The sequence below is a fragment of the Manis javanica genome, chromosome 2, assembly GCF_040802235.1.
Source record: "Manis javanica isolate MJ-LG chromosome 2, MJ_LKY, whole genome shotgun sequence".
NCBI classification, from domain to species: Eukaryota; Metazoa; Chordata; class Mammalia; order Pholidota; family Manidae; genus Manis; species Manis javanica.
In genome coordinates, this window is record NC_133157.1 from 72,634,006 (window position 1) to 72,646,158 (window position 12,153).

The 12,153-nt window shown below is 44.4% G+C and overlaps 1 long non-coding RNA gene across 1 annotated transcript in view; it reads right to left on the reverse strand.

Annotated features, from left to right (window-relative positions):
• Positions 1-1,662: 1,662 nt before the first annotated feature.
• Positions 1,663-12,153, reverse strand: part of LOC140847706 (uncharacterized) — a 46,841-nt gene continuing 36,350 nt past the window's right edge. The window contains exon 3 of the long non-coding RNA XR_012127761.1: positions 1,663-2,452. This is a non-coding gene — a long non-coding RNA (uncharacterized lncRNA). The remainder of the gene's footprint in view (positions 2,453-12,153) is intronic.

Consider the following 12,153-nt stretch of genomic DNA (forward strand, 5'->3'; position numbering starts at 1 on the left):
TCAAGAATAGTGGCAACTATAACATTTTGAGTGTCATTTATGTACTATATGCTTTATATATTATTTCAAATCTAACACCTACCCTACTAGGTGTGTATTAATAAGCCCATTATATAGCTGTGAAAACTGAGGTCCACAGAAATGTCAGTGGACTGAGGCCACCCAGCATATAAGTAGTAGACTCGCCACTGAAATTCAGGAATATCTGACCCCAAAGGCTATGCTTTGCCTCCTCTGTCACACCACCTTCTCCCAAAAAGCTGCCTACAATGTACTATACACTGGGTCTGTTAAGAGATTATATAACCACCACATGAGAAGTGATGCCTGAGTTTTGAACTCATTGTTTAGGAAAAAAGTAGGTTTTCTCATAGGTTTGAAAGCTCAGAAATAAAAGTTCAAGTACAACAATGGCTCAGTTATAATAACCCACTACCAGCTCCATTCACTTAAGTCTCCCCATCAAGGGACCAACCTGATAAGGCCCTGTCCACATCCTGTATGTGCAGGAAAAGTAAGTAGTTGTTTGCATATTGATTAACTGATTATCAGGTTTATCATGGTGCAGACCGCTACTGTCCAACAGAAATAGAATACAAGTCACAAATGCTGGTCATGTAATATAATTTTAAATTTCCTAGTAGCTATACTTTAAAAGGTGAAAACCAATGGAATTTATTTAAATAATAGATTTTATTTAACCCAATATATCCAAAGGTTACCATTTCAAATGTGATCAACGTAAAAAGAAAGTAACCCTTTTTTGGTACCACATCTTTGTACAGAACATCACAACTGGGACTGGCCACATTTCACATGGTTGATAGTCACAGGTGGTTAATGGCTGCCATATTGGACCACATAGTTCTTGATAGTGCATTATTTGTCTTCATTGACCCAAATCTTTATATTCAGACCAATCCTCTACTTTATCAATCCATCTGTCCATCTATCAAATTTATTTTCTCATAGAATTTAAGGGGCACTAACATGTCTCTAAATGTCCACATCACCTTTCTGTTCTTAGGCTCTGATAATATCCAACATCTGAAATGCTGACTTCGACCTAAAGTTAGGACACCTTCGTCTTCTCTGGCCCGCCCTCTACCCATTGCCCTACAGACTTTGCCTGGCCCTGAGAAAACTGTTAGCTTTTTTTTGTCACATAATTATACTCTTGTTAGAATGTTTGCAAATCATTTAGTGGTGATTCCATGAATTCTCACATCATGAGCTTACATAAGTGACTAGTACCCAGATCGAGAACTCTTACCAGCACCCCAGAGCCCTCCTCCACCCTCTTCTAATCACTGTCCCCTCCAAGGTAACCACTCTCCTGACTTCTAACACCACAAATAATTTTGCTTGTTGTTAACATTCCATGGCTGAACTCTTCTAGAACTGCTTTTTTCTGCCTTCTTTCCTTCAGTCATATCATATGTGTCAGGTTCATCCATGTTGTTGTGTGTAGTTTTAGTGCCTTCATTCTCATTGCTGTAAAGTATTCCACTGTATGACTGAATTACAGTTTATTCATCTTAGTGGATATTTGGATTGTTCTAGTTTCTGGCTACTACAAGTAGTATTGCTAGGAATGTTTTTTTACATGTCTTTTGGTAGGAAAAAATATGTCTTGTTTGTGTGTGTGTGTGTGTGTGTGTGTGTGTGTGTGTGTGTGTGTGTACAATTGTTGGATCATAGTAGATGGTGCCTATGGTAGGTAGAATAATGCTCCCCCTGCCACCCCCACCCAAGATAACAGATTCTAATCCCTGGAACCTATAAACTTTACCTTATAAGGAAAAAAGATCTTTGCAAATGTGATAAAGTTAAAGATTTTATGCTGCAGAGATTATCCTGCAGGTCCTAAATGCAATCACACACAATCTTAAAAGAGGGCGGCAGAGGGAGACGTCACACACTCAAAGAAGGTGATGTGAAGACAGAAGCAGAGACTGGCGTGATGCAACCACAGACGGAGAATGTCCACAGTCCCCAGCAACTGGAAGTGGCAAGGAACTGATTCTCTGCCGGAGCCTCCAGACGAAGCACGGCCCTGCCAGCACCTTCGTTTCAGCCCCTGGGTACTGAATTCCAGACTTCTGGCCTTCAGAACTGTGAGGGGATTCGTTTCTGCTGTTTTAAACCACAGAGTTTGTGGTAATTTGTTACAGGGTACTATTAGTGCTAAGTAGTTTTCCCAAGTGACAATTATCTGTTTAAAAGAAAAACAAACTCAGATCTCTGATTAAGAGCAATGTTAAAATGCAAAATACATGCCTTAAAGAGCAAGGCTTGAAAGAAAACAGTCTGCCATCATCATATTAGAAAAAAACCATCATCGAGAGAGCTTAGAGGAAAAACATACTTTAAAAATAATTTGCTGAAGGGCACAGATGAAAATCTGGGTAAACTGTGTAGCATCCTCTTGAAATGTGAGAAGAAATGAACCCTGTGGAAAGCAAACACACAAAAACAAGACTTGGTAAGAATGAGATGGATTAAATTCAGAAGAATTGTAAAATAATCCCATTTGCAGTAAGAAGCTCTGTGGGAACTCTGTACTATTGTCACAATTTTTCTATAAAAATAAAGCCATTCTAAAATAAAAAGTTTGGCTTAAAAATTATCAACGGAATGGTAAACACAAAATTCAAGGTCATGCTAGCTGCTAGTGTGAAGTGGGGTGGGTGGACGGGATCAGTGACAAATACACCTTCAAAAGAATCAGTAGTGTTCAGCCCTTAAGATGGAAGTTAAGTTATAAGTATTCATTTTATCATGTTAATAATGTATATAATCATTAAATATATTATTTTGTGTTTTAAATATTACATTGTAACTTAAACACAGCATCAGAACAAAAACACACAGTTGTTTCCATGAAAATAAGATCTGATGATGTAGAAGCAAAACTTTGATACTTTTTTTGTGAAGAAATGAAAAGAAGAAAAGACATGTTGCATTCAGAAAGGGAAGAGCTGGAGGCCAAAATGAATGCAATGGCAGTAAGAAATCTCTCCTGTGTTGAGAGAAATGCTATGTATTGAACAAGTTCACTTCAGGGAAAACTAATTAAGAGACCTATTTCTAGATACAGACTGGAAAAAAATTTTTGATGTACAAGGACAGAGACAAAATACCTCACAGGTATTTGGGCCAAATAAAAGAAGACATTTCTAACAAAGAAATAATAATCAATTTACCGCAATGTCCTTTTCTGTAACATTACATTCCAGAAAATAATGGAACAACACCTGGAGTTCTAGGAGAAATGCTACGGCCCAAAAATTATATAATAAAAAATAATACCATTCTTGTGCAAAGGCAACAGAAAGATATGTTCAATATTAGAAATCCCAGAAAATAGGTTGCCTACATATCCATCTTGGAAAAAAAAAAAAATTAAGTCATACTCCAGTCAATAGACATGAAGCAAATCCAAGAACTCAAAAACTGGGAAGTCATAAAAGAACTGGGCAATACTCATATTTAATAAGTATCTAGTGTTGTAAGGCTGTTTAAAACACAATGCAAAAAAAAATTATTTCAAGAAAAGTTATGTATAAAAAATAATTTCACAGCTATTACCCAGATCTTAAAACCAAAAGAATATCTGGATCTTGGATAAATATATATATTTATGGAGAGAGAGAGAGAGAGAGAGAGAGAGAGAGAGAGAGAGTGCATGCACAAGTGGTGACTCTTAGTAGGACCCCCTCTGCCAGCCCTGGTATGACCACCAACTAGAGCCCCGCTCACCCCTGCTTACCAGTACTTACAACCTCAGCAGGACCTACCTAAGGGACCGTCATAAATGACCTTAACAAGCTCTGTTCTTCACCTAAGTCACTAAGAAGCTCAAGACTTTGAGGTTGTCTTCCTTCGCCCAGACACTAATCCCCTAGAGCCCTGTAAATTCCTTACGCGACACCAAACTTCTATTCCCCTCAACTCCACGAAGCCTTCCAGTGTCTACCAACCCCTATATAGTCAACTCTTCCTTGAGTGATTCTTCTACCTCTTTATTCCAACCAAGCCCTGATTCTCTCCTGGAGATGCTGCTCCCTCTCATCCTGCCCAAAGATTAGCCATTTTCTCTCCCACACCTGTCAGGGCCCCTGGAGTTAGGGTAGATACTCTTTTACTCATTCTTTGAAGATTTTGTCACTTGGCTCACTGCCACTCTCTCCAAAATGAGCTGTGTCATAATTATTGATGACACTAATATCAGTATCCGTGTACATCAATCCAATACTTTTTTCTTCAATAATGGAAATGTTCTGTCTCTGTACTCTCTTATCTGGTAACCACTAGACACATGTGTTATTGAACACATCAGATGTGACTAGTGCAACTGAGAAACAGAAGTTTTACTTTTATCCAGTGTTAATTTAAACAGCCATGTGTGCCGGTGACTTCCATTGTGGGCTGGACAGATGCCAATGTTCTAAGTTGTTTGGCCACTAGTCTTCCAAGAAGCTTGTTCTCTCTACTCCCTCAGGCATCAACCTTCAAACTCTAGAATATATCACTACCCATAACTGCACCTCCTCCAAAACTTTGACATCAAACATCTCACTCACCAACCCCCAGTCTCCCTTTTTATGGCTCATTTCTTCCCATACTCATTCTAACAGTTACACAAATTCACCTAGATACGTATCTTCAGTTCCTTCTTGCCATTTAGTCTGACACAATACCTTGATTAGATTCAGTTCCTACCAGCGCTCAGGTGACTAAATGGCTGGTGAAGAACACACACTGACCTATCTCACTTCAACTTCATGTCCACCAACCTCAAGAAGGCTTTTCCCTCTCTCACAATCTTCCTGCACCTCCCTAGCCCATTCGCTCCCACTTCCTTGGACAGTCACATCGCACCCTCTCCCAGTCCTCCACCTTCAACACCTCTTCTCATTGTTTATTCTCTGCTGAAGATGTGGTTCCTACTGCACTGAGAAAGTAGAAGCAATGAACACAGAGCTTCTATAATGCTTATACCCGCACATCTCCCAGCTCACCTGCATTGGCCCCTAAGAATTCTGCTTCTGTTTCTAATGTTTGAATGTATGGTGGATTCCATTCACCTATAGCAATCATGCCCCATATCTCCTGCTTCATCAGTTTCTCCCTCTCCTCTGGATATTCTTATCAATATGCAAACAAGCTACGATACCTCTCACATTAGAAAACGAAATAAAAGTGTTCTTTGTCTCATTTGACTCACATTCCCCTTCAGCTATAATCCCATTTCTCTGTTCTCCTTTACAGGGAAAGGCAATTGCTGCCTTCATGTCCTCTTTCCAATTCTCTCTTGAATCCACATCCATGAGGCTTTGACCACACTGCTTTATCTGCACTTAGCTCATGCAAAGGTATACAGTGACCCAACCCTGTGTGGCTGTTGGCAGCCGCGCTCAGAAAATAGCGCCCAATGCAGGGCAGCCAGAAGGCCCCGAACTTCCTAATGACAAATCATCCCACACCACTAAACTACATGCTAATTGCGCCTTGGCATAAGGACCAATGAGACCCACCAAATGGTTATGCTAATAAGGCATATGGAGCCACACCAACCAGGTCAGAGCATGAGAACTATATAAGCAAGCCTCTCCTTCCCCTCTGGGTCCTGCCCAACTCATTTGTTTCACAAAGAGCTGAAGAATAAAGCTTTCTGCAGAAGAATCCTGCTGTTGTTGCATGCTGTTCTTGCCGGCGAGGACAGGGCACGTGACAAGTGGTGCCGAATCCCGGGAACCAGAACATCACCGGCACAGGGAGGACCCTTCAGACATCTGGAGAGGATTCAGAACTGCAGGTCAGAAGAAAGCCCGGAGGGGTAAGTTCCGAGAGGCCCCTGCCTTTTAGGATGATGGTTGATGGTTCTCTGTAAATAAGGAGGCACCATGGGGAATGCACCGTCATTAGTCACGGCGCTGCAGACAGCTCTCAAAGAGCGAAACTTGAAGGTCTCCAGCAAAGTCTTAGGATCTTTTGTGAAGGAGATAGACCGTGTGGCCCCCTGGTTCATTTGTTCAGGGTCCCTCTCAATCCCGAGCTGGGACAAACTGGGGAAAGATCTTGATAGAGAGGAGGAGGAGGGTAGCCTGAGGGGAGGCACCAGGCCCCTCTGGAAACTGATTAGAGCTTGTCTGCAAGATGAGAGATGTGAAAAGGTAATAAAAGAAGGTCAGAGAGCATTGACAGATATCCAAGAGAGCATGTCAGAAACGGAACGGGAAACAGAGAGCGCGCGCGGCCGAAAAAAGGCCACAAAAACGAACGTAAAGAAACCTCAGAGTGAGGGAGAAAGCCCGCCTAGGGCAAAAGCGAAAGAGCCCCGAGAAGCGAGTGACGATCGCCTCGGAGAAAATAGTAAATACCCCTGGAAAGAGTTGAGGGACCTCCAACTCTCCAATAGGGAATCTGAGGAGGAATTAACGTCCGCAGAGGAAGGGGAAGAGAATAAAACCGCAGAGTGCAGAAGTAAGGGAACCAGCAAAGTTGAAAAGCGGACCAAGGAAAAAATGAAAGCAGGGTGTCCCCCGACGCCCGTTGCCCCGCCACCTTACGTGAGTGGCGCACTCTCCTTTTGCCACCCAGATACTCTTCAGGCAATTAGACAAATGTTTCCTGTATTTGAGGATAATGGCGTACGCTCTCACCAGCCCCTGAGCCATAAACAAGTTAAGGAGTTAGCAGAATCCGTTCGGGCTTATGGAGTCAGTGCTAACTATACCATAGCACAAGTTGAGAGATTAACAGAGACAGCCATGACACCCGCAGACTGGCAATATGTAACTAAGGCATGCCTTTCTAGTATGGGGCAATACATAGAATGGAAGGCATTGTGGCATGATATCAGCATGACCCAGGCACGCGCAAACGCGGCCGAAGGACAGCCTGCGTGGTCATATGATATGCTGACGGGCCAAGGACAGTGGGTAGCCAACCAGACCGCCTTCCCCTTACAGGTATACGCACAAATAAACACGTGCGCCGCCAAGGCATGGAAAGCCCTCACCAACAAAGGAGAAGTATCAGGCAATTTGACAAAAATTATTCAGGGGCTGAGCGAGCCATTTTCTGACTTTGTCGCTCGTATGATGGAGGCCGCAGGCAGAATATTTGGAGATCAGGAACAAGCAATGCCCCTAGTGGAGCAATTAGTATTTGAACAATGTACCAAGGAATGCAGACAGGCGATAACACCCTGGAAACAAAAAGGGATACATGCCTGGTTGAAAGCCTGTAGAGAAATAGGAGGGCCACTCACCAATGCGGGCCTAGCTGCGGCCATATTACAGAGCCACAAACAAGCCAGGATCACTAACAGAAGTATCAAATGCTTTCAATGCGGGAAATTAGGACATATAAAGAGAGAGTGTAGGAGCCCAGCTTCAGAACAAACAACCCAAAAGACCCCTGGGTTGTGCCCTAAGTGTAAGAAAGGCAGGCATTGGGCCAATGAGTCTATTAAAGATATAGAAGGGAAACCCTTAGAACTGCCAAAAAACGCCCAGAGGGGCCCCCGTCACCAGGGCCCGCAAATATATGGGGCAACCAGCACGCAAGTGTCATTCGGGAACAACCAGGCCCCCCAAGGAGAGCCACTTCAGGTTCCGCGGGATTGGACATCCGTGCCACCACCAGAATAGTGTTGACTCCACAGATGGGAGTTCAGCCAATCCCTTCAGACTTTAAAGGCCCCCTACCACCAAATACCATTGGGTTACTCCTAGGGCGCTCTTCTGCTGCATTGAAAGGCCTGGTAGTTCATCCCGGAGTTATAGATCAAGATTATGAAGGACAGGTAAAAATCATGTGTTCGGCTCCCAGAGGAATCTATCCTATATCCCCGGGAGACCGCATAGCCCAGCTCTTAGTTTTACCTAGTCTCCACGCCAATTATCCTGCTACCAACACGGAGAGGGGAGAAAGGGGCTTCGGCTCCTCTGACTGGGATTCAGCCTTCATAGTATTAGATTTAGCAGACAGACCAAAATTAATTCTTCAAATAGAGGGAAAGAGCTTTGAGGGAATCCTAGACACTGGAGCAGATAAAAGTATTATCTCTGCAACCTGGTGGCCCTCCAAGTGGCCTGTGACCCAATCCTCACATTCATTACAAGGTTTAGGATATGAGTCAAGCCCTTCAATTAGTGCCAAACCATTGAAATGGCGAGCCCCTGAAGGACAAGAGGGTACAGTCACCCCTTATGTACTCCCTCTTCCGGTCAATTTATGGGGGAGAGATGTCATGAGAGACTTAGGCCTCAAACTCATTAATGAATACTCCACCCCCGCCCAAGGCATGATGATGGACATGGGATACATCCCTGGCAAGGGGCTGGGGAAACACCAACAGGGACACATAGAGCCCATCCTGCCCAAAGTAAAGAATGACCGTCATGGCCTGGGTTTTTCATAGGGGCCATTGAAGATGCCATGCCCATACCTTGGCTCACAGAGGAGGCCGTATGGGTTCCTCAGTGGCCCCTATCCTCTGAAAAATTAGAAGCAGCTCATTGCTTAGTGCAAGAGCAGCTCCAAGTGGGACACCTAGAACCCTCTGTGTCCCCATGGAACACACCCATATTTGTAATCAGGAAAAAGTCAGGATCATGGAGGTTGCTTCATGATCTGAGAGCAGTAAATGCTCAAATGAGAATGCTTGGACCCGTACAACGGGGACTGCCACTCCTCTCTGCCTTACCCAAAGAATGGAAAGTGCTCATAATAGATATTAAAGATTGTTTCTTTTCTATACCTCTAAGCTCCAAGGACAGGGAAAGATTTGCTTTTACTTTGCCAGCTATTAACCATGAACAACCCGATGCCAGATTTCAGTGGAAGGTCCTCCCTCAAGGAATGGCAAATAGCCCCACCATATGTCAACTGTATGTTCAGCGAGCGCTAGACCCAATTCGTAAGACCTATCCCACGCTAAAGATCATCCATTACATGGATGACATCCTTCTTTGCTCCCCACAACCAGCAGAAATAGAAGAAGCATATATAGATCTCACTAGATCCCTAGAAAATTGGAGACTGAATATAGCAAGCGAGAAGGTCCAAAAATCTAGTGTTAGCAAATTCCTAGGAGCAACCATTTACACAGATGTAATTTGCCCCCAAAAGCTTGAGATAAGACATAATCAATTGCGAAATTTGAATGACTTCCAAAAACTCCTAGGAGATATTAATTGGTTGCACCCATACTTAAAGATACCCACCACTGAATTGACTCCACTATTTAAAACCCTAGAAGGAGACCCACAACTAACGTCACCACGCTCCCTCACACCTGAGGCATTACAAGCCATTCGCAAAGTAGAACAGGCTTTGATGACAGCACAATTAAATAGAGTGCAATCGAATGAACCCTTTGAGTTGTGTGTGCTTCCCACCCCGGAGCTGCCAACAGCAGTTTTATGGCAGCACGGCCCACTGATCTGGATCCATCCCCAAGCCTCTCAGGCTAGGACAATAGAGTACTATCCGGCAGCCGTGGCCAAACTTGCTTTGAGAGGAGTAAAAACCTCCATGACACATTTCGGAGAGGCTCCACCTAAAATTATAACCCCTTACAGCATAGAACAGATACAAGTATTATGTGCTATGAACGATGATTGGGCCATACTTGCTTACAGTTTCTCAGGAACCTTTGATAATCATTTCCCTAAACATCCCCTCATCAACTTCGCCAAAAATCATCTCCTAGTATTTCCTCGGGTCACTAGCCTAACCCCGCTGCCTCATGGAAAAACAGTTTATACGGACGGGTCTAAGACAGGCACAGGTGCCTATGTCCATGATGGCAAAGTTGTGACAAAAGGCTACACGCCTGACACTCCACAAATAGTGGAATGTCGCATAGTCTTAGAGGTCCTACAAATCTTTCCTGAACCTTTAAATATTGTGTCTGACTCCTGTTATGTAGTTAATGCAGTCAAATCTCTAGAAGTGGCCGGGCTAATCAAAGCGTCCAGCCCAGTAGCCACTTTGTTCAAACAGATACAATCAGCACTACTTCATAGGCAATCTCCTTTGTATATAACTCATATCAGAGCACATTCAGGCCTTCCCGGGCCTATGACCCAAGGCAACCACCTGGCAGACCTCGCAACCAGAAATATAGCTTTTCCCCTGCTAGACCCTATCACCACAGCTTCAAAATTCCATACACAATTTCATGTCACTGCCGAAACACTGCGCAAGCGGTTTAGCATAACCAGGGCCGAAGCTAGGAACATTGTCCTTAGCTGCCAACATTGCTGCAGCTTCCTTCCCACACCTCATGTTAGGATCAACCCCAGAGGTATTAGGCCTTTACAAGTTTGGCAAATAGATGTGACGCATATTTCGTCTTTTGGGAAACTGAAATATGTACATGTATCCGTGGATACTTGTTCAGGAGTCATCTTTGCCTCCCCATTGTCAGGAGAGAAAGCTTCCCATGTCATCCAGCACTGCCTTGAGGCTTGGAGCGCATGGGGGTTACCACAGATTCTGAAAACAGACAATGGCCCAGCCTATACCTCTACAAAATTTGCTCAATTTTGTCATCACATGGGGATAAAACATATCACTGGCCTTCCCTACAACCCACAGGGTCAAGGGATTGTGGAACGCGCGAACTGCACGCTCAAATCCTATTTACTTAAACAAAAAGGGGGAATTGAAGATATACCCCCCACACCAAAAACTGCCATAGCCCTAGCACTTTTCACTATAAATTTTTTGAATCTGGATGCTCAAGGCCATACAGCAGCGGATCGCCATAATCAGTGGCCAAAAGACCCACAAGAACTAGTAAAATGGAAGGACGTGTTATCTAACCAATGGAAGGGCCCGGATCCAATCATAATCAGATCCAGGGGAGCTGTGTGTGTTTTCCCCCAGGGTGAAGAAAATCCCTTCTGGATCCCGGAGCGCCTAACGAGGAAAGTCCTAAACAAAGGAGATGACTTCGCTATACCTCCTGACCCTGCTCCTGACACTGGAGACCCCGACTCAGGGAGTATTGAGATGGGGAATCCTGTCTGCCTTTCCTAAGCCTATGCCTGTCCGTTTCAATGCAGCCGTTTTTCCGCGCTTTTTCACTACCAATGCTAGTATGAACTTGCCCTACTTAGTTAAAGACACCCTAGTAGCTCCCCTGGGAGAAAACCGATCCTTCGTAACTAATGGGTCATTATGCTTCACCACTCAGAATCTAGCTAGCTGTATCTCCCTGAAATGGAGGAAATACGGATGGTTCAGTGACATAATTCTAGAGGCCAGTAGCCTCCCCGTTATGTCAGCTAAATTTGAAGGGCCTAATAAGGAAGGGAGCCCGCCCTATAAGAACATGACTATCCACCAGATGGTTCTCTGGATCAATGGCACATTTGTTCACTCTCCCAGGAACAATTCCACCGACAGGCCTCGTCAACCCAAATATGCCTCCCATTGTGTGGGCGACTATGAGGGAGAGCTGTGGCCCTGGACTGACTGTCAGTCAACTGTAGTAACGTGGGCAACTGAGAGGCAGGAGTTTACCATCTCCCCAGATATGGAGGGACGGCCAGCCAATGAGGCTTGGTGGCCAGTAAAGGTGCTCGAAGGCGAGTTTCGTCAGCAGCTGAGCATGAACCCCTTCCATAAATGGATGCTGTGTGGAGTCAATGGCTCGTGTACCGACCTCTCCCCCTTTTCCGCCCTCCAGGGTGGGGGAATCGGTGTAAAAAATATCACCTTTTGGTGCGAGAATAACCACATGCGCGCACACTGGAACATGATCATGACCCATAACAACGAGAACTACACGTGTTCAGCAAAATCAGGTCCAGAGTCACCTAATTCCCTTTTTCCACCTTCTCCAGTATGCGTATACCCCCCATTTCTGTTTATCTTATCCAATAGTAGCTTTGACTCCTGCTCCAATGAAACCTGCTTTCTGTCTCAGTGTTGGGATGCGCGTAACTTTACCAATGCTTTGGTAGTCCGCATCCCCCATTGGGTCCCTGTTCCCGTAGACGCCCCTAACACCATGACTCTGTTTCGAGAAAGGCGCGATTTCGGTGTTACAGCCGCCATAGTGCTCCTGATCTCCGCGACCGCGGTCGCAGCCACCGCCGCTGATATAGCTTTAGACACCTCCATCAA